Source organism: Chinchilla lanigera, unplaced genomic scaffold (assembly GCF_000276665.1).
Source record: "Chinchilla lanigera isolate Chin_1 unplaced genomic scaffold, ChiLan1.0 scaffold00058, whole genome shotgun sequence".
NCBI classification, from domain to species: Eukaryota; Metazoa; Chordata; class Mammalia; order Rodentia; family Chinchillidae; genus Chinchilla; species Chinchilla lanigera.
In genome coordinates this window covers 8,382,268-8,406,258 of record NW_004955459.1, presented here as the reverse complement: position 1 = coordinate 8,406,258, position 23,991 = coordinate 8,382,268, and the positions used below count along the sequence as shown (strand labels likewise).

General features: G+C 38.4%; 1 protein-coding gene across 14 annotated transcripts in view; it reads right to left on the bottom strand.

Annotated features, from left to right (window-relative positions):
- The window catches only part of Clasp1 (cytoplasmic linker associated protein 1), a 245,378-nt gene extending 221,790 nt beyond the window's left edge, over positions 1–23,588 (bottom strand). For 6 of the 14 annotated variants that reach the window (XM_005397640.2, XM_013521073.1, XM_013521070.1 and 3 more), the window contains exon 1: positions 23,142–23,587. The gene's annotated coding sequence lies outside the window, so the exon portion shown is untranslated. Of the gene's footprint in view, positions 1–23,141 lie in introns of all 14 variants that reach the window. The other 8 variants (XM_005397639.2, XM_013521074.1, XM_013521075.1 and 5 more) reach the window with 4 other exon arrangements.
- Positions 23,589–23,991: the final 403 nt, after the last annotated feature.

Sequence of the window (23,991 nt, the reverse complement as noted above, 5' to 3'; positions counted from 1 at the left end):
GTCAGCTGTCATACCAGCAACTCCGCTGGTGCACACCTTAACCTTTCGGCCTGCTTTCCCCAATGCTCTATAACTGGGAGCTACACTTGTGGGGATACCCAGGGACAGCCTTACTGGCAAAACCAAGGTTTCTCTGCTTCTAAGTAACTCTACCTCTCAGCAGCATTCCAAAGTTGATGACCCCTTCTTTCTTGTAAAATTTCCCACTTCTGGGAAAACACATCATGCCCTCCTGCCACTTCTCTAGCTGCACCTACTCAAATATCTTTAACCATCTCTAACCACTCACAAGAAATTCTGCTTAAACACTACTCAGTAATACTAAACACTGGAAACTACTCTCTAAAAGCCTGGAAATTACCAGTCAGGCATGGAACAGGAAGACTGGATAGACACAGGGCCCAACAGCCAATTTCTAGCACCAAAAGTAACAGCACTTTGGCCTTCGGGAATTCTGTATAAGTCATCTGTAAACTGGAGAATCGGGACATAGTTGGGCATCATACAATTATTTACCCCGGGAAGAGAATTAAAACCCAGGGATACAGCACTTGGGAGGCAGAGGCAAGAGGACAGTTGAGAGTGCCAGGCCAGCCTGCGCTATACAGTAAGCTCATGGCCAGCCTGAACTGCATAGTGAGACCCTGTCTCAAAAAGACACACACACACGCAAAAACCTAGGGATAGAAAAAATAACTTCTAATGTTCTACTGCCAATTGGGGTGACTACAGGTGAAAATAGTATACTGTACATTCTTTTTTTTTTTTTAGTGTTTTTTTTTGTTTGTTTGTTTGTTTTTCTCCGGTACCGGGAACTGAACTCACAACCTTGCGCTTGCCAGGCAGGTGCTTTGCTGCTGAGCTAAATCCCCAGCCCCTATACTGTACATTCTAAGAAAATGTTTTCACCTCCCAAAAAAGAGAAATGTTTGAGTTAGATTTATTTACCTTGACTTGAACATCACTTAGTGTATACATGTATCATAACACACAGTACTCTATAAAGACAGATCATTTTCATGTATCAATAAAAATAATATCTTTAAAAGGTGGAATTACTCAAATGAAAACCATATTTTGCAGTAGATGAAAAAACTCGAAGTTAAACAAACTCTCAATCACGCACTCCAATGTGTGATTGGAGTGCAATCACAGTGCAATCGTGACAAAATACACTATAAATGTTTATAAATGAATAAAAAGTTCAGGTTCACTATATTACATTTAAAAAGGTCACATAAATGAGAAAATCATTAATGTTGATTATTCTCTGGCCAAAATTATACATTTCTTAATCTTTGTACTTTTCTATATAGATTCTAAAATTTGTCTATAATGAATACATGCTACTTTTATAATTACAAATTAAACATTCAAAATCAGACATTACTACTTCACAATGTATGAAAATGTGCCTTTCAGTATTTTAGAATGGAATGTATACCTATTATTAAAGTGTAAATCAAGAAGAAAGCCTTCAATTCCTAAGAAAATAGGGCAAGTGGATTAGTGGATCATTCAGCTAAAAGAAGTGGAAAAAGAAAAAGGGAAAATATACACAGGTGTCAGATAAGATATCCAAAATGGTTAGTATTCGCCTTAGCTAATATCTTAATGAGATTTTTAAGTTCTTTCAGATATTTTAAATATTTACTCCCATTAGTGCATTGTAAAAGTAGAAGATAATTTTAATTTTATTTTGTCTTCTCTTGGGGTTGGTTTATATAAGAACTGCCTTTACCTTTTCCCTACTGCTCACAACCCCTCAGAGATGGAATAAGACAGATGTGCACTGAGAACTGTGGAAGCCCCATGATGGGGACATGAGGTTTCTACTATTCTCTTTGCTATGTATGTGTTTGAAATCACCCATAACTTAAAATATTTTTATAACTTACTCTTAAAAAAAGCTTATGCGGAAAAAATATGTGAGAAAATTATTGTTATAAAAATATAACTTAAACTGGAAGAGATAGTGCACACTTATCATCCTAGCTACTCAGGAGGTTGAGGCAACAGGGTTATAACAAGTTCAAAGCCAGCGTGGGCAGCTTATAGAGATTTCGTGTCAAAATAAAATAAAAAATAAATAAATCTGAAGGGTCAGGAATGTAACTCAATTGTAAATGCCTGGGTTCAATTCCCAGTAGCACCCAAAAAGGGGAGAGAGCTTAAAAAAAAATTTTAACTAAACAAAATGGAATGTAAAATTGTATAAGATACAGACACACAGTATTTAAAACTTTTTTTTAAAGCTTATGTGAGCCTAGTGTAGTGGCACACATCTGTAATCCCAGCAAAACTATTCCTTCTCCACTGAACTGTCTTTGCACCCTGATGAAAAATCAATTGACCATAAATGTCAGCATTTATTTCTGGACTCTCATTCTATCCATTCATCTGCATGTCTATCTTTGTAAAAGTATCTGATTGTTTCAATTACTGTAGCTTTGTAGAAAGCTATGACAGTCTTCCAACTTTGTTCTTTCTCAAGACTGTTCTGGCTATTCAGGGTCCCTTACATTTCCATAGAAATTTTAAGATCAGTTTCAATTTCTGCAGAGGAGTAGCTGGGATTTGAATAGAGATTATGCTGAATCTGTAGACTAACATGACGAGTACTACCATCATGACATCAAGTTTACCAATTCATGATGACTTATTTAGATCTTTAATTTTTTTCAATGATGTTTCATAATTTAGAGTATGTTTCACCCTTTACCTTTACTAATACATTTTTAAATTCTTTTTATGCACTATGAATTGTTTTCTTAGTTTCATTTTCAGACTACTCACTGGAAGTATAAAGGAATACCACTGATCTTTATATATTGCTCTTGCTGAACTCATAATTTATGAGTTCTAATAGTTTTGTTGGTTTTGTTTTTTTTGTCGTTGCTGTTTTTTGTTTTCTTGAGACAGGGTCTCACTATGTAGTTCAGGCTGGCCTTTAAATCACTATGTATTCAGGCTGGTCTTGAACTTGGGGCAGTCCTCCTACCTCAGTCTCCCAAGTGCTGGGATTACAGGCCTGGGCCAGCACATCCAGCTTGTTCTACTAGTTTTCTAACAGATTCCCTAGGATAGTCTACATATAATATCATGTCTTTTAAAAACACAGATTGTTTTATTTCTTTTCCAATCTGGATGGCTTTTCCTCCTTTTTCCTCAAATGCCCTGTACAACACTGAACAGAAGTGGCAGTTTAAAAAAAAAAAAAAAAAAAGGAACATGCTTATATTTCTGATCTTAGGAAGACAACATGTAGTCTTATAGCCTTAAGTATGATTGATGTCAGCTGTGGGCCTTTATCACACGGAGAAAGTATTCTCATTCCTCATCTGTTTAGCAGTTTTATCATGAAAGGATGTTAGATTTTGTAAAAATACTTTTCCTACAGCTACTAAGAGGATCTTATACTCATTGTCCTGTATTAATATTGCATATGACACTGATCTTCAGATATTAAACCAACCTTACATTTCTGGGATATATCCCACTTACTCATAGTTTATAATCCTTCTGATACATTGCTGGATTCAGTTTGCTAGTATTCTACTGAGGATTTCTACATCTATATTTATAAGGGCTACAGCTCTCTAGCTTTGTTTTCTGGTGGTATCTTTGTCTGCTTTTGATACCTAGTGAATAATGTCCTCATAGAGGTGAGTTGGAAAGTGCTGCCTGTATTTTCAAAGATTTTTTTTACGAAATTATGTTAATGCTTCATTAAATATTTGGAAAAAATCATGTATCTCTGGGGTGTTTTTGATTGTTAATTCAATCTCTATTTGTTATTAGTATATTCAGATTTTCTATTTCTTCTTGAGACAATTTCAGTGTCTTTCTGGAAATGCATGTATCTCAACTGTCTAACTTGCTGGCATTTAAATTGTTCCTAATATTTCCTAATGATCTTTTGTTTCCCCCTTTAAGGTCAATAACCATAACCTTTCTTTCATATCTTATTTTATGGGTCTTGTGCGGCTTTTTCCTTCGTCAGTCTAGCTCAAGGTTTGTCAATTTTGCTGACCTTTGCAATTTTTATTGTTTATTTTCTCTTTTTTCTTTATTTTAGTTATTTCCCATCAAATATTTCTTTTTCTTCCTTTGGCTTGCTTTGGATTTAGTTGTTCTCCTATTAATTCTTAAGATAGAAGGTTAGGTTACTGCTTACTGAGACTACTGTTAGGTTATTGAGACTTTTTTCTTTTTAATACAGACATTCAGAGTCATAAATTTCTCTTAAGTACTGCCTTCGTCACATCTTCTAATTTGTTTTTTTCAGGGAACATAGCTGGTAACCAATAAACACTGATTATTGAACAAATGAATACCAGGATTTTATTTAATTACATATGGTAAAACATATGTAAGATTTACCACTTTATCCATTTTAAGTGTATAATTCTGTGTTTACAAGCATCACCACCATGATATGCTGTGTTTTGTTTGCTTTCACCTCTAAGTACTTTCTCACTCTCCTCATTATTGTTCTCCTTGAGTCATCAGTGATTTAGAACTATGTACTTTCATTTCAGTATTTGTGAATTTCCAAATTTTCCTTCTATTAATTTCATTTCACTGCGGTCTGAGAATATACTTTGCACGATTTTTAAATTACTTTAAATATATTGAGGCTTGTTTTATGACATAACTTATGGTTCATCCTGGAGAATGTCCACATGTTCCTGAAAATAATGTATATCCTACTGTTATGGAGGGAGGGTATCCTATAGATGTCTGTACCTTAATGACTCAGAAGTTTCCCTGTATCTACACTAGGTTTAATAAAATGCAATATGCCAATCACCTAAACCTTAATTTTTTATTTTATTTCTCAGTTTCATACTGACTACTAATTCTATATATCCATTTATTTTAAAGATGCCCCCTTTAAAACAAAATCTTGACTTCTTGAACCACATGGAAAGTTCACTTCTACCAGCAAAACCTGCTCAAAAGCTTGAACAGGAAGGTGCATGTATGGTAGTTTGAGAGATTTTTCTAAGATGCTTCTAAACAGGATAATCCCCAGGCTTAGGTAAATAAGAAAAGAGAGAGCATTTGATATGCCATTTGATAGTATGACAGCTGACATGGCCATCCTAAACTTCCCAAGGGAGCTAGGTTACACTCAGTTGAAAAAAAGAAAACCAATTAAGTACTAGGTATTTAATTTGAAGACAGAAGGTCTAAGACGGCTGGGAATATAAAATCTAGATGCGTTTTTCTCTGTTACTGAGTAAAATAGCTAAAATATAATACAGTCATAGTTTACAGTAGCTATCACATCAACCATTTAAAACAAGCATGGTAAGCTGAGATATGGCTCAGTGGTAGAGCAGGTGCCTAAAATGCATGAGGCCCAGAGTTTGACCCACAGTCCTATAAACAAATACTATAATAAAAATAAGATAAGCATTGTTATTCACATTTGAAACAGCACTTCCAATTCATTAAGTGATCATACAAATACCAATTTGTCTCTCTTCCACAAAACTTTTCTAAGTATCATTACCAAACCTCTTTTGTATTTTGGGTTTTTGTTATTTGGTTTGGTTTTTCGAGACAGGATCTCACCATGGTTCAGGCTGCCCTTGAGCTGACTATGTAGACCAAGCTGGCATCAAATTACTGAATTCACCACCAATGCTCCTGACTCAGCCTCCTAAGTGTTGGAATTACCACCAAATCCTGCAAAACCTATTTTACAAAAGACAACAGATTCACAGATTTGGAATTAAACTGATCTGTAGTATCATACAACAAATATGGAATAGAACCAGGATTTGAACTAAGGTTTCTAACTACAAATCTGGAGCTATTCTCACCAAACTGCCACTGTTTCTCCACATCAATAATAAATGTGGGTCTAAGTATGACACACACATGTATATATAATTTATAAAAATGAACCACAAAGGAGGATATACCCACATACTTAATGTTCTCAAAGTAAGAGCAGCCTGAATGAGGAGGAGCATCTTGTAACTGGCCTAGCACCATACACTGTGCAAGTGGTCCATAAAGAACAAATGAAAGGGGAACTATATGCGTCCCACAGTCAGTCCTAGGAGAGGGGTCAGCAACCTTTATCTGAGGTTTCCCTCAGTATTTCTCAGTGAAAAGCCAAAGCTATGACCAATAATGAAGAAAAGAGGGGCAGCAGAGGGACAGTGAAACAATCCAGTGGGAAAGGGATAGAATCAACCAAATATATACCACCACTGAGGGAAAATGAGACATTAGAAAACTTATTTCTGTAGCTTCTTATAAATCTGTGATTATTTAAAAATGAACAGTAAAAAACAAGAAGAAAAAAATGTTTAAAATACACATGACGTCAGCAGGATTTTGATCTTAGTTTCCGAAATGCAGTGAATACCTAATGTGCCTGCCAACCTCCCAGCACTGCCCTCACTGAGCTCCAAGTTCACTGGGCAGAAAACAAACAAACTATGTAGTCCAAGAGAGTGGATCCAGATGCTTTCTTGCCAGACTCTACTTTTCTGATGACTCCTTAGTGCACAATGAAAAGAGGAAATACTATATAGAACAGCGAGAGACAATACTATATACAGCAGTGCAAAGGCAGCGCTGGCCATATTTGTCTTAGATATACCCTGGTACATACGAAAATACAGGATATTTTATGGTCCCTCACCCCGTAAGCTCATTTTCCTTTCTCCCATTCCTTGCTCCAGCCAGGAGTCACACTGAGGAAACAGAACATGATGGACTAGGAAAACCCTTAGAGTTACACAGTTTTCAAGAATAAGGAGCCCTGCACTTGCAGAAGGAAAAAAACATGCCATGAGGGTTTTAGAACCTCACTTCTTCATTGACAAATCAGATTTTATTGTATTTACTTCAAATCTTTTCAGTGCAATATAAGCAAAATGGCAGGAAAAAATAATTTGTTACATTAGATCGACTACTGAAGACCATTTCATATACGCCTTCCTAACCCCTCCCTCAGCCACACTTCAAGCACAATAGTTGAAGTCTGTACTTTACTACACTTCCATCTAATGGGGAAATTTTGTGATACTTCTCTATGAAACTATAATAGACACTACAATTAATAAAATAACATACTGATCATCGTGTTTTATGGATTAGGGGAAACTTCTAAAGCAAAGCACAAAAAGAGATGTGTGCCTTAACAATATTAACATGTACCAAATAGCACAACACACAGATACCGTACTCGGTTTCCAAACTCAGTTGTGATTGCTCCAGTATTGTTCAAACACTCACTGATTTCCACTGAACATTAACACAGCTTTCTTTACAACACCAAAAACCTAAAAATCACTCTAGTCCTATATTTAAACAAACAACCATAAAAAGAGCACTTAAAAATGTAATTTAGCCCAGCATGATGCCATATGCCTATAACCCCAGCTTTGGGAGGTTGAGGCAGGACAGTTACAGCAAGTCTGAGGCCAGGCTGGGCTACATAGTGAGCTCAAGGCCAGTCTGAACTACATAGTGAGACCCTGTCTCGAAAAAAAAAAAAAAAAAAAAAAAAAACACAAAGGTAAGTGAATTTAATCAAATACATTGCTGATAAAAATAAAATTCATCTAAGGCAATAATCTGTCTAGTATGCCATAATGTATATGCAGTATAAAGTTGTTTGTTGCAGCTACTCATAAAAACTAATCAAATAACCTTAAAATGTTCAAGAATTGAGAACAAGGAAATAAATTATAATACAGCAGACCATGTAGCTACTAAGAGTAACGGTACAAATACATTCTTATAGGCCCTATAAAGATTTCAATATAATCATTTTAGTGAAAACAAGCAAACTAGAAAATAGTAATTTTATGTCATTTTCATTTTGAAAATAAAAAGTGAGCTGAACAGATTGGCGTGAGTCTGTAATCCTAGCTACTTAACAGGCTGGATACCTAGGAAAATCACTGAAGCCCAGGAAGCCAAGACCAACATAGGCATCACAATGAGATCAAGCTCAAAAACAAAAATGTATCCACTTATATTCTTCACTCATAGAAAAAGTACAGAAAAAAAAAACTAAAATGTTAAGACTGTATTTTTGAAAATAAAAATGTACTATTTATATAATAAAATAATAAATGTTAAAAAGAAAAATGGCAGGGCTGGGGATTTAGCTTAGCAGCACAGCGTCTCCCGGGCAAGCACAAGGTCGTGAGTTCAATTCCTGGTGCCGGAAAAAAACCAAAAAAAGGAAAAATGGCACTACTAATAAAACAAGCCTGAAGCCTTTACAAAGCTCATGTAATGGTTTGTATATACACAGACCATCTGGAAGCCTGTTTAAAAAACTAAAACCTGTGTTGGCACAAAGAACGGGATGTGAGAGAACAGAGGAGAGGGTGGAGGAAGACTTACATTTCACTCTCTCCTTGCATACCTTTAAACTTTTAAACCATGTATTACTTATTTTTAAAATGTAAGTTTTAAACATTAGGAAGTACAGTATCTGTTCACATTTTCTAGCTAAACCATACTCTCTATTCAATAAATACTAGAAAGTTGGTTGTAAAGTTAAATAGAATTATAATCATACCGAGCCACCATCAGTTATTATACCAAGAACTAAAAAAACAAAACAGGCAGTGATTCAGGAAACTCTACCTAGAGCTCATCTCCAGAAGGCAGCAAAACATGTATAAGGAAACGAAACTTATTCTTGAACCCCATCTAGCCATGGAATTCTTACCAAGTCAAAAAAATGAAAACAAAACAAATCTTCAATTCCCTTCCGTTTTTCTTTTTCTTTTTTCTTTTCTCCCCCCACCCCTAATTAGGGGATTGGATTTAGGTCCTTTACACTGAGCTACATCCAGCACATTCATTCATTTATTCCAGACAAAGTGTCACTAAGTTACCTAGGCTGGGCTGAAATTTACAATCCTCTTGCCTTAGCCTCCAGAGTAGCTGGTACGTAGTAGGTGTGTTTCAATGCTCCCGGCCATTCACTTCTGACCACTGAACTACAGCCATGTTTTAATTCGAAGATGAGATGACATGGTTATATGCTATTTTGAAAATACATTTTTCAAATGTATAACTACAGGATTCTATTACAGTCTGGCTTTTGTTATAACCTTTAAGGTAAATAACCTAGTACTATCTCTCAAAATTTTATGGAACATAATCTTTAACCCAAACTGGGAATTTATGTATTTATATACATGCAAAATAACATTATAGAATTATGCTTCATAGCATTATTTATAAATGCAAAAGATCAGGAAAAACTAAAAGCTAATCTATAGAAGGCTCAGCACATTATGATATTACATACAATATCATAATACCCAGCTATGTTAGTCATTAAAATATTAAAAAGGAGGCTAGGGGTACAGCTCAGTGACAGAGCACTTATCTAGTATACATTAAGGCCCTGGTTCTGCCTAACATGCATAAGTCCTTTGGGAAAGGGTGGATGGCAAACAAGAGAGAAACTTAACATTTTAAATTATGTGTATATATCATGAACATGTTCAAAAAATGAATATTTTATCATATAAAAATTTCATACAGGACAGGGATGTACAACTCAGAGGCACAGCGCTTGCCTGGCAAACGCAAGGTCCTGAGGTTGATTCCCAGTACCAAAAAAACATTCATGCATTTAGCTAGCAATATTCTCATTTCTAGGTAATTTAAGCAAGATGAAAAGAATTCTCCTCTACAACAATAACAGATTTAAATTCATAAAAAGGGACACAAAAGGATGCAGTACAGTAGTAGAGCTTTTGCTTAATACGTCTAAGGCCCTGAGTTCAATCCTCAGCCCTAGGAAAAGGAAGGGAGAGTTACAGGAAATGTCTCCTAGGTATTTTCTTTTACAATTCTATAGTCAACAATGCATGTAATAGGCTTGTAACTACACTGAAAAATAAATGTGTTAATGCCATCATTATCAGAAGCCAAGTGCAACAGCAGTCCGTTTCCCAAAAGGACAATGTCTAACTTTCAGCCACAAAATTTCAAAACTGAATTATTGATAATTTGATTCAAGTGAAGATCTGAAAATAGAAGAGTTTGATTTTATCAGGAGTTGGGATTTTAACAGATGTTAGTTTCAAACAGCCTTCTCTCAGCAGAGGTACTTTCTTGACTTATCCATGGCCACTTCACAAAGTTAGAACATAGCAGGAAAATTGCCAAGAGTCAGTCTCCTTATCCCATGGTCACAAGCTATGTCATTAGGCAACACAGGTCTACCACAAATGGAGTCAAGAGACAGGCCTACGAGTGCCAACCAGAAGCTGTATATTTGACTCAGGACCTCACACCTTTAAGTCAAAACAGGAAGAGGCCAAGGCTTTCCCTACCCCCAATTATGAGGCTGTTTTAAGTCTATTTTCTGTTGCTATAACAAAATACTTAGACAGGTAATTTATAAAGAATAGAAATGTATTTGGCTCAAAGTTCTGGAGGTTGGGAAGCCCAGGAACACGGCACAAGTACCTGCTGAGGGCTGTATTACTCCATCATAACATAACGGAGGGCGCAGCATGGTGAGGCACCCAATGTGCTAATGTGGGTCTCTCTCAATATAAAGCCCCTAGTACCATTGTGCAGGCCTCTTCTCATGACTCTATCTAATCCTAATTACTTTCCAAAGAGGAATTTGGGGATGAAGTTTCTAATACATAAAACTGGAGAGACACAATCAAGCTTAACAGAGCCCCTCTCTCTGCGGTCTTTCGTAGTGGCAGACTTAAGGCACTGAATCATAACCATCTCACTTGCCTGCCCTCCCCTCCTAGACACAGACCTCTTTGGGAACAACGCTGAGACCTTTCTCTCTGTTAAGTACACTAGCAGTCTGCTGAAGATTCTGATCAAGTTACACAGTTTGTTCAGTCTCAACTACTTGTCACTTAGAATAACTCTCTTAATGGCAACAGTTTTCATTAAAAGCTCTGCATTTTTAGCCACAATTCTTATTAATACACCTTTCTGCATCCCCTCCTGTCCCTATTCTCCCCAAAAGACATCAAGTAACCAAATGATTACAATGAGATGTTCAATCTTCTGGTGCTGAGTCACTCTTTCATAACTCTATAAAATCATTACTATACACGTCAGCTAAATATTGTTACTTTGTCCAAACAAATGCTCCTTTGGCAATTTCAGACATCTACTCCAAATCCTGAGAAGAATAATGGAATAGAAAGCTTTTTCTATGATGTTTATTTTAGAAATTTAGTTCCAGGTTGCAATGTGCTTGGCATTCCAATCAGTCCTAATCGGTAAGGTCAATTAGTATAAGCTATAATGTCACACTAATCATTAACCCAGCTCAATCAGATCAGGTTACTTTTTTTTGAGAAAGGGTCTCACTAAGTAGTCCATAGTTCAGGTTGGCCTTGAATTTGCTATGTAGGTTGGGCTTGAACTCGCATCAGCCTCTTGACTGCTGATACTACAGGCATGCATCAGCATGCTCAGCTGACAGCATTCTTTTTAAAAGGCCACCCTTCTGAGAATAGAAGCCTATGCCTGCAGGGTAATGTACTCCATGAAAATAAGTACTTCTTGCATCAAACTATGCAAGCAAATGAGGTACACAAGGTATATATATTCGGATACATACAAGCCCAACTTCTCCCTGAAGAAGAATTGGGGTAGTAAAAGAAAACAACATCCCTCCTTCCTACTGTCCCTAATGTAAACCCTTATTACTACTAAGGGAGTTTAAGCTCTTGATGAATCACTTAGTTGATTGACAATCGTCTTTGAAGCATATAAAATACTAAATTTGCTCTGTCATCTCTGATGTTTGGAATTAGGAAATAAAAGGATAAATAACTTTTTGTTTCCATTGTTAATAAGAATCTTATAAAAGAAACCATTGGTAAACAACCAGTATCTCAGTATTTACCTAACAAGATGCTTAGGAACACTTACTTAGGAGTCCAAAATCTACTGAAAAACAAAAATACCACAGGCCAGCCTTCAAGATGAGCTTTCTTCACTGCATCTGGACTGCAGATTACAAAATGGACTCCCAGGGGAAGTCACATTGCCTATGACAAGTAACCCCAGTCACCACTCAACACTGGGGTGTGACGGGGGAAATATGGTAAGAGATCCAGACAGAAGCAGCAGATACTTCTCCACTTGGTAACCCTTGGAATTTCTAGTCAAAAGAAGAACTTGCTAGTATTACAGACTTTGCTTTTTGTAAAAATGCATGCTCATTGCACAAACTGAAAATAATTTTGAAACTAAATATTTGTCAAAATTCAAAAAGGAAGGTCAAGTCATACAACATCACCCTAAAATGAGTAAAATTCCAGTTTAAAAGTCATGTCACCAGAATCATATATAGCAATGTAAATATGTTCCACACACTCATGAAATGTATCTTTTTTTTGAGAAAGGGTCTCACTAAGTCCATAGTTCAGGCTGACCTTGAATTTGCTACGCAGACCTAGCTGGGCTTGAACTTCCATAAGCCTCTTGACTGTTGATACTATAGGCATGCATCAGCATGTTTATCCAAATACCATCTATCACCTCCCAAAATTCCTAATGCATTGAAAGACCTATCAATCCCCATATTTGGAAAAATGACTTTAAAGGACTTGAGTGAAAAACCTAGAATTCTTTAACACACAGACCAATAATCTTCTAAGGGGGATTTTCAACAACTACCTAAACATGTTCATAAAGATCTGTTCAGCAACATAATTCAATCGACAAAGGTTAAGGACAACACCTGCATACTACCAGATTAGGCACCACAATGATGTGGGTAGTACCAGATTAGGTACTACAGTGACGTCCCACCACAATAGAGAAGGAAATTGGGAAACAAGTATAGCATACACTTATACCATGAAGGTACTTAAAATCTATCTTTGGAAAACAAACTGTTTCAAAATTAAATAGGAGCTTCAGGCATAGCTCAGCGGAAATACACATGCTTAGCAGATGTAAGTAAGGCTCTGAGCTCAATCCACAGTTCCAAAACTAAAATAAAATAAAAATAAAACACTGTTGGTGGGAGTATAGGCTGGTGCAACCACTGTAGAAATCAGTATGGAGATTTCTCAAAACACTAGGACCAGAGGTTATTCCCAGCTATTCCCCTTCTTAGTATCTTCCCGAAAGAATTAAAAGCATCATACCACAGTGATATATGCACACCCATGTTTATAGCAGCACAGTTTTTAATAGCCAAATCTTGGAAACAGCATTTGGGCTGTTGAATAGATAAATGGTGAATGGATAAAGAAGACATGGTTTTTTTATACAATGGCTACTACTCTGCCATAAAGAAGGATAAGCTTAAGACATTTCTAAGTAAATGAATGCACCTTAAGACCAGACTCTTAGGTGAAATAAACGGGACACACATATGTAAATACCAAATTGTATCTCTGCTGTGAGAAACTGTAAGTGTAAATAAGGACCAAAATGTATAATAGGAAATAGGAAGAAAATGTTCAAATGGGGAGGGGAACAAGGGAGGGAGGAGGGGTAAAGGAAAGAAGGAAAAAGTGAAAAGAATGAGAAAAGAAGGAAAAAATGGAAACAAAGCTTTTGTAAATGGGGAGGAGTGGAGGGGTTGAAGGGAAGGTTGGGGAATGGGAAAAAAAGAAATGCTATATCACGTACAGGCACAAATTCTCCATGATGAATGTGATCATTATGTATATGTAAAATGTACCAATAAATTTGATTGTAAAAGAAAAAATAAAATACGCTGAGGATCTAAAAAAGTCAGTTAAATAACAATATATAATTTTTAAAAAGGAAAGGAAACTCATTTATTAGTGTCTCATACATCAAGAGGCAAAGCAGTACATAAAATATGTACCCTGTTTTAAAGGAAGAAGATAGGATGTGGAATCCAACAAAGGCAAATGCCCAAAGCAAAATATAAATGCCGCTGAGTGACAAAGAATGTAAGAAATTTATTAATTATACAGAATGTAAGCTTTTATTAGTTTTTAACAAATGGCACTAGGATAACAATATCCACATGCAAAAACTGAATTGGAATCTCCTACTTCACATCATGTACAAAAATTAACTCAAAGTAGATCAAGAACCTCAATATATGAACTAAAATTATAAAATATTAGGGGCTGGGGATTTAGCTCAGCGGCACAGTGCCTGCCTGGCAAGCGCAAGGTCATGAGTTCGATTCCCAGTACTGGAAAAAAACAAAACAAAACAACAACAACAACAAAAAAAATAAAATTATAAAATATTAGAAGAAAACACAGGGATAGATCATTATTACTTTGGATTTGGCAACAATTCTTAGAGATGACACCATAACCACAAGCAACAAAAGAAAACATAGCTATACTGGACTTCATTGAAATTTAAAACTTTTTGTGCATTAAAGTTCACTATAAATAAAGACAATCTACAAAGTGGGAAAAATATTTGCAAATCATATATCTGATAATGGATTTATAGCAGAATAGACAAGAAACTTCTATTTCAACAGTAAAAAGACAAGCCCAGTGCAATAGCACACTACCCAGTACTTTGGGAAGCTGAGGCAGAAGTACCTCAAGTTCAAGCCCAGCCTGGGCAAATTATGAATTATCAAAACCGTATCTCAAAATAAAAAATAAAAATGGCTGGGCATACAGCTCAGTGCAAAGGCCCTGGGTTCAATTCCCAGTACCACAAATGAAAGAAAAAAAAACAAGAAATTACCCAATTTTAAAATGGGCAAAGGATTTCAACAGACATTGCTCCAAAGTATACACATGACCAGGAAACACATGAAAAGCTGCTCAGCGACAGTCATTGTGGAAATTCAAATCAAAACTCTAATGAGATGTTACTTTACACATTCTGTAAATAAATATAATAAAAGCAATTTTTATGACACAAAATAGTAAGTATTGGTGAGGTTGTAGAGAAACTGGAGCTCTTGTGCAGAGCTGGTGCCTCTGTGAAAAGCAGTTTGGCATTTGCTCCAAAAAGTGAAATGCAGAATTCCCACATGACCCAAAAGTGAGAATGACCCACTCTAAGATAGACACCCAAAAGAACTGCAGAGGTTCAAAGAGATATTTGTACACCACCTATATTGCAGCATTACTCACAATAACCAAAAAATGTAAACATGTCAAATTCCATCAACAAATGAATAAAATGTGGTGTAAGCATACAACAAAGTATTTTCAGCAATAAAAAAGAAATGGCATTAAGATACTATACAGGCTATGACAAGGATGTATCTCAAAAACACTATGCTAAGCGAAGTTAGCTAGTCACAAAAGGACGAACATCGTATGAGTCCACTTATATGAAAAATAGGGAACAGGCCAATCCATGAGACAAAAATGGATGGGAAATTAGCAGGGAATAGGGGAAAGAGGAGTAAGGAGTTCCTGCTTCACAGGTACAGCTTCTATCTGGCGTGATGGGCAGGTCTGGGAGTGGATTTATGGGGATAGTGGCAAACTGAAAGTAATTAATGCCACTGAATTATGTGCTTACAAATGGCTACAATGGCATATTTTATTATCTGTGAGGCCCTGGGTTCAACCCACAGTTACGTACATAAAAAGAAAAGTCTATATTAGGTCTTCAGTGATCTGGATTATCCAAGGGTTGATTTCAGATCAAGGAATCTAATCTAATCTATCATCATCAGATCTAAACCTTATGGAAACCCTAATGGGAAGCTTCTTTCTCCCACAGCCCTTCCAGCTAGGGAGTAGTCTTCAAATGCTGCAAAATGGTGGGAGCATATAGTACTTCTCCCAAGGCAGCCTACTGACCTTTGATGAACTAGGAACAACCTGAGCTAGAAACAAAAATAAGGAGAAAAAAGGAAAGAGTGATAAATGGAAAAGAAGCCAAAGAATCTGAAAACCAAGCACTACTACCCTGCAGCTGTGTGATTTGGATTATTCAACTGCTCTAAGCCTCGGCTTCCTCTCATCACGACATGAAAATGGCACCTGCCTTTAAATGTTATATAAAAACGGGTACAAGGATATCTAGAACACCCAAGCCAGTGCTTGGCAAATGGTGGGCACTAACCCTAACACAGCTTTTGCTGCTGTGACAATAAGACTGTCCATGCACTACCCTCAGGCTGACCAAAGGCTGAGCAGGAAATGGGTTCAGGTCAGGAGAACGCCATGACTTTTGAGGACTTAAATAAAACACAGCCACCAGCCCCACGAGATTTCCGAGAAGCTGTTTTAATGTAGTTCAATTTCTCTTACAAAGACTGGCTTATTGTTCCTAGAATGAGCCCAACTACTCTTCACTAGAAGGGTACTGCTGCACAATTCATTCCCTATACAACGGGCCTCTGTTAGCATGTCTGAGCAACTGTTCATAACAGTCTTTTTCTACCCACAGGAAAGACACAATCTGAAGAAAATTAGCTAGAAGGTAGCGCCCAGAGGCTGCTCTCAAACTCTGGTGGCCTCATAAGCACTTATGGAACCTGTTCAAAAAGAAAAAGATACCTCAGTCCCACTCACAGACATTCTGATTACAAAATATCTTAGGTTGGGGCCTGTTATACAACTGTTTAAAGAAACACTTGAAGATAGGTCACAAAACTGTTGTAAGGTCACATTCCAATGTGGACAAATACACCAATCTATCCCACAAAGCAAGAGCTGCACTTTCTTCCTGCTTACCTAGAAATGCAATGGTTTTGGAAATGCTATTGTCAACACAAAAAAATAAGACTCATTACATGCATGAAACAACCAATACAAGTTTCATACAGTACCTTCGCACAAATATGCCTTCTGATTGTTTTTAAAATAAATACAAAATATGCAATAGTGACAAAAACAATGTACCATCTACTTCTCTTTAGTAGGAAAAAAATATTATATTAGCAGAAGGTGGTAATTTTGTTTAATTGGTATATCCTTAGATTGTTAGGAAAATTATTAGTAAGTACAAATTTTTGGTCAGCAATAAGGCAATACATACCAAAAGTCTTGTTTTGTTTTGTTTTGTTTTGTTTTTTGAGACAGGGTCTCGTTGTCATTTGGGTTGGCCTTAAACTCACTCTGCAGCCCAGTGTAGCCTCGAATTTGCAGCAATCCTCCTGCCTCAGCCTCCCAAGTGCTGGGATTATAGGCATGCACTACCACACCCAACATTTCAAAAATATTAAGTAGGGCCAGGGATATAGTTCAGCGGCACAGCACCAGCCTGGCAAGCACCAGGTCCTGAGTTCGATTCCCAGTACCAAAAACTAAATAAATACATACATCAAAAGTCTTAAGTATGATAATACCCTCAGCTTAAAAGTCTTACTTCACTGAAATTATCCTATGGTAGTAATAACATAAAAGAAATGTAATATTCAAAAAGTCATTGTATTATATGTAATACAGGTATCTGCATATCAAGAATTTCAAAGAGCTTACCAAAATTTGTCATACCAACTCATATACTGTATAAAAAAGTTTTAAAAATAAAAACAATGTGCCAGGCATGGTGGGACACACTGTAATCCTCCCATTCAGGAGGCTGAGGCAGGATGACTGTTTCCAGGTAAGACAAGTCTAGACTACATAGTGAGTCAAAGAGGCCATCCTGAACTACATAGCAACTCCTCATCTCAAAGAAACAAAACGAAAGAAAGTGATGAATATTACATAGTTGCAAAGAAACTATTCATAAAGTATGCAAAACCTAAACTTACTACAAAGTATGGACACATGGAAAATCTCAAAGGGTTCTATATTAAGAAATAATAGCTAAGGGTGGGCTGTAGGTCAGTGGTAGAGCACTTGCCATGAAGCCCCAGATCCAAACCCCAGGACACCCCTTCAAATAAAGGTTAATGTTGGGATGGCTTAATTGGGGTTTTCCCCTCTGCTCTCTCCACTTACTCTATTATTGTAATGTTATTTTATGACTGTAACAAGACTATAAATACATTTAATTGATTCTGCCTCAAGAGTTAATTGAACAGTTACAGAGGCAGGTGGAAAGTATTACACTGACCTCAGCTGTCCTGAACAAATTAGACTTGCCCAAGTGTACCCTGGTAACAGATGACCACAGGCCAGTTCTAGGTTTTTTCCCCAACAGATACATCCTGGTAGACAGATATAAACATAAAACCTTAAATTTACGTATTCTTAAAGCAAGCATATACACACTAAAGGAAAAGAGGAAATCTGGTTTGGCAGATATTCACACGGCAAAAAGATCAGAAGACTTTATGAACCACAACTTCAATAAAAGCCAAAAACATTATGTACCTAAGAGATCATGCAGTCCACATGAAAAGAACAACAGGCTACGAGACAGAGGCCCAGCTCTCCCAGTTCCCATCTTGCACGGTCCCTCATGTACAAACTGACCGGGCAGAGACATGACCTCCTCCACCCACCTCACAGGTTTTGGAAGGAGACAAGGGGGCTCTAACTGCAAAGGTGCCTTAAAAATCATTTTTATTTTTTAAGTCTACCTGTTACTATTATGAAGACACACATTTACGTGTCCACAAAAACAAGGAACAGTGTTTAAGATGCGTTCCAAACTAATAAACAAATGTGTTGTGTCCACAGAGGTCTGAGATTGGGGGCCATGTCTTTGCCATTATCTGCATCGTTCAAGTCTTTCTTTCAAGTATTCTGTTTAAGTCTTCAAATCTGTAAAAGCTTCTCCAAAAGCATTAATGTAGAGTGCTGCAGAGTTCTCATTTGGGGGTATTTAAGAATCCTTGGGGGTTAAAGCTGTGGCTGCCTACGTCCCATGCAGACTTAACTGATCAAAATCTCTAGAGGAAAGAGAGAAAATAAGGCCAGGCCACTTATAATCTATGAAGTTCCCAAAATTATTCTGGTGACTTGCAGTTAAGCATACTGTAATACCACAACATTTCTATTAGTATTAACTCCAACCATGTCATTTAACATATGCCAATCACTGTCCTCAGCACTTTATGTGTCTTATGTCATTTAATCCTTACAACTATATAGTGCAAGCTATTATTAACATTGCTCTCCTCTGCTCTTTGTTTTTATAGATGAAAACACTAAAATACAAAAAAATTATTTAATCAGCTCAAAGTCTCATGATGAGCTGTGGCAGAGTAAGAATACACAATGAAGTTTGAAAATTTCTGATACAGTTTCCTAAGAAAACAGCTGCATACTCTGGTTAGGTCATATCAAAATCTTTTGTTTTACTATATATACTGACGTTTAGAACACCGTAAAAACAGAGTTGCCTAAAGAAAGCATGGTGAGTTTCCATTAAGCAAGGAAGAGGCTCAGGGGTGCAGCTCACTGTTGGGGCACACTTAGCCAGGGCCTGAGTTCCATCTCCAGCACCAAAATATAAACAAACCAGCAGGGAACAAAGGATCTTGGGCTGTCTGCATACTTCCAGTACAGCTGCCATCAATTCATGCTATAGTTCTCTCCCCGCCTAGACTGCAAGCCCCTGACACAGGGACTGTGCATGTGCTCTCAGCTGTACTCCTGGTACCTGGTGGCTGGCTGAAATGGGTTTAGTAAGTAATCTAATTGATAAATCTAGCGATGGCCTGATAACTGTCCTGGAAAACATGAAAGGCTATTATGTGGAGAAGAAACAGACTTAATTTATGTTGCTGCAGGGGGAATAACTACTGTCGACAAGTAAACAGATATGAGGCAGATTTTGGTAGAGTCTAAAGCTTTTCTGGTACCCAAAGCCTGTGCAGGAACAGAGAAGCATGCCTATAGTTTGAGGCTGACGATCAGAAAGTAGCAGACATAAGGTAGAAAGAATGCTATATTACAGGAATTCAAGGCTCAAATCCCATTAGTTCATGTGACAGCATACTTATTATTTCACACACACACAGATTCCACTATTTTACAAGTCACATTAGTAAGCAACAGTGGGCACAACATGTACTTGCCCTCAAGGATTTAAAGAGTAAATGCCCAGGAGTGAACCTAAGCAAGGAGGAAGCTGATGGGTACCCAAGGTATAGCAAGAAGTGAGGAGACCTCCAGGCAGGGAACAAAAAGCTAACAAAGTTATTACAGAAGGAGCACCACCATCTCAGTATATTTGAGCTAGATCTTCAGGGACCTGTGAGGACAGGCACGATGTCACATGCCATAAGAATCTGAAAAAGCAAATTATCTGGTGTAGCAGTAATGGTTTGAGCATAAAGAGGGCAGGAAAGCAAGAGAAAGAAGCTAAAAACAATCAGTAAATTACGGTGTTTTAGTTCCATCATTGGAACTAAAGAAATTTTATTGCAGTAGTTACTGAAGCCTGACACACTAAATTCTAGAGATAAGTTAGTCCAACACATACACATACACTTTCTGGATGATGCCCTACTGGCACTGAATAAAGACAGCTTAGTTCACTTTTTAGATTACATTTTACAGGCCAAGCATGGTGGCACACATATGTAATCTCAGCACTTCAAAGGCTGAGGCAGGAGGATCACCATGAGTTCAAGGCCACCTTGGGCTACAGTGTGAGCTCAAAGCCAGCCTCAATTACAAAGCAAGACCCTATGGGGTCTCAGAAAAGCAAATAACAACAAAAAAGTAATAATATTTTACAAATCAAAAACTGTATCATAAATGACTTTTTCTTTGCTTAGTTTTTGTTTTTAAGACTAATAGAAAAAAAGACTAATAAGTTCTTCTCTTATCTCAAAGAAATCTTTTAAAGATTCTGCTTATAAAGCATTTGTTTTACTATTTGCTGCCTAGTATTTCTACCATTTAATTTGATTGACTTGCAGCTATCACAATTGATAGTTATTAAAACTCAGCCCTGAGCCTAATACTTACCCTTAAGTAATTATAATATTTACCAACAATACTACAAAATAAAAAGTACTGTTTATTTAAACAGGGTATGATGGTACACACCTGTAATCCCAGCATTCTGGGAAGGTGAGGCAGGAAGATAGCAAGTTCAAGCCCAGCATGGGCAACTTAGGGAGACTCTGTCTCAAAATAAAAATTTTAAAAGGTGTGGGAGTACAGCTTAGTATGAAGGCCATGGGTTCAACCTCTAGTACTGGAAAAAGGTGGAGGGGTATTGCTTATTTCAAACGTGCTTGCAAGTACAAGAACATTAATAAATGGTATTTTAAACAAGTTAAGTCTCAGGCCCAAGAAAGAATACAATTCTAAAGTATGACACTATTCTCAAAAAGTCAATTAAAAAAAAAATGAAGCAAAAAAAAAAAAAAAAAAGCCTAAATTCAAAACCAAACAAAATATGTTTGAATAATAAACTTAATGTTCTGGCCAATCAGTTCTCACCACTCATGTACACTATTTTAAGGATCTGAAATCTTGCTCTATAAAAAGCAAGTTCCCATCATCTAAACTACACTTGAGAGATGGTATCGCAGAAGTTACTGAGGCATAACACATCAAGCTGCAGGTTTTTGCTTGCTATCAGCACAAAAAATGCTTTCTTCTTTTACATAAAGTTTAATCTGTGAGTTAACTCAAAAGCCGCACACACTAGGAGCTATAAATTTTTTGGTTCTAATATAAACTTGTGGGAAAACCTTGCCAAAGCCTATTTGCCACATCAACCATAACATGGGGATACAATATTTGACACCTCCACCAACAAATTCTCTTCAAAGGAGTTCTGACTTTGGTTAACCTTCTTTGCAAGAGTCAAAAGCTATGGCTGAAAACTCCTAGATAAAAATTAACTTAAAAAAAAAATCTAAACCAGCGCTACCTATAAGCCCATAAAAACAATGATAAATAGAAAGATATGCGTTAATTGCTTTTGTAGTGCAACTAGACAATTTGACAAAGATGAATAAGCAAACAGTTCATCAAAAGTTAAATCTTTCTTGGCAAATGAAGAACTAAAATCATATTCAGTATTCCGGGGCATGGTGTTATTTCCCTTATCTCTATGTGGTCTCTGCATCAATGTTACTCTTCTCCCACTCCCTCCATGAGCAAATGGGCCAAGAGCTCAGTAAATGTCACAACTAATAATAGTAATAAAAATAACAATTTCTAGAGCCAGAATTGATACATATCTGTGGCACCTGAATATGGTGCATGCAGGTACATGGCACCATGCAACTGCTCCTCACTTTTGACCCTTCTGAACCACTGCTTCCCAAAGGTTTGGAGAATCTAAAGCTCCCATTGCCAGAAGTACACATTACAGTATCACGTTTTAAACAGCTCACAGGTGCTACGAATAAGTCTGCGATTACCGAAGAAACACCACGATACAGAAATTCACCTCAATGCAACACGTTTGGAGCTTCCACCTCACTGTTATTCTCAATTTTAGAAATAAGCACAACTATTTTTTTAAAATATTATGTAATAAGTTAGACTCTGGAAAACCCCATACTCATCCGAGTAGCTCGGAAAGCCGGAAAGCAAAATTCGATTAGCTCCATTGTAGCCAACCAGGCTAACGTGCAAGATCACACACTCATCTTCGTCAGAGCGTCTGCCAACACCAAAGAACAACAAAGGCAAGTTGAGGAGGCTGCACAGGCTTAACTCAGCACTTGTCCGCTTTCCCAGCTTCGGAAAGAAGCTCTCTGAGGGCCCCCAGGGACCAAGGGGACCCTCTGCATCCCCCCCCCAGGCGGCAGCTCCCCTCGGCGCCGCTCGCTCAGCTTTTGTCTGGCCCGGGTGGGAGCCCCGGCCGCCCGCCTCCCGGCACCCCTTCCCTCCGGATCTTGCTCCACACCCATCACTCGCCGAGGACTAGTTGTTGTGGATTTCTCTCCGCAGCCCCCTCCCCTCGCAGTCCCTGGCTCCTTTCAAACGCGTCCTGGGCTTCCTGGGCTTTTCCACCCAGCCCGGGAGCCTCGGGTCAGGAAGGGGGCCCGGGGTGGGGTCTGGGAGAGGGAAAAGGAGAGGGGCACACAAAGCCTCCCTGACCCCACAGCTGCCCCCTCCCGTGCAAAGCAGCCTGGGATCTGCGACCCGCTGGTTAGATAAACAACCCTTGCAACCCGCTCCTCCGCCGGCTCCCACCTCAGTGCCGCCCCCTCCCCCCAAAGTGCACACAGGAGCGGATGACAGCGCCGGACCTCGCCCCCACCCAGAGCCGGCGCCAGCCACCGCGAGGGAGGGACCAGGGGCCTCGGGAGGACTCAGGTCCAAGCCTTCTTATTCTAACCCGGTACTTACAGCCTATTATTCGCTGCTGTTATCGCTGCGGACCGGGCAGCCGCCGCCTTCTCCTCCACCCCAATGAGGTTGAGCGCTTGGTGCGGGGATTAAAAAAAGAGCGAGAAAAGCCGACCGCGCCTGCGCAGTGCAGTCTCCCTTTCTCCCCTTACCGCCACCGACCGGGCTAGACCATAGAGAGTGTAAACCGAGACCAGAGAGGTGGCTGCCTCTCTATGGTGCTGCCCTGCGCAGGCGCCGGCTTGGCGACGCTGGGATTCTGGAGCGCCGGCCCCACGAGCTTTTGCCCCACGGAGAGTGTTAATTGACCCTGATGGGGACCCGTAGGGTAAAGGTTCTTTAAGGAAAGGGTGACAATGTTAAGTTAGGCCTCTTGGGAGTTGGGCTAGCTAGAAGTTGGATCGAAGCAAGACCGTGCTCGAAAGAGCCCTCAGTGTAATAGGAAGAGCTAGAGAGGAGTCAGGAGTGTGTGGTTAAAAGTCGTCCGGCCGGAACTTCCTCTGGCCAGGGGTCTAATACCTGAAAGGAAACAGTTTTTCACTTCTGGGTTACGGGCGCCCGCTCTCTACTGGGCGATTTCGATGAAGGAAATTGTGCTCTGCGACTTCCCGTAGAAGGCAGTGGCTATTTTCCTTTTGCTCGAGTAGCCGGCGCGGAGATTTGTGCCGGAAACACAACTTTTTTGTCGGTCTTTTCCTTTTGAGGGTGGAGCCCGCCCTAGTGGGGACTTCGAGAACCCCCGAAACGGCCAGCCAGGTCTTACTTGAGCGCCTCTATAAATGATGCCGCTCTGTCCTCCCTCACGCGTTGCCTTCGGATGATTTGTGAGATAGTGTTTTGAAGGGTAGAA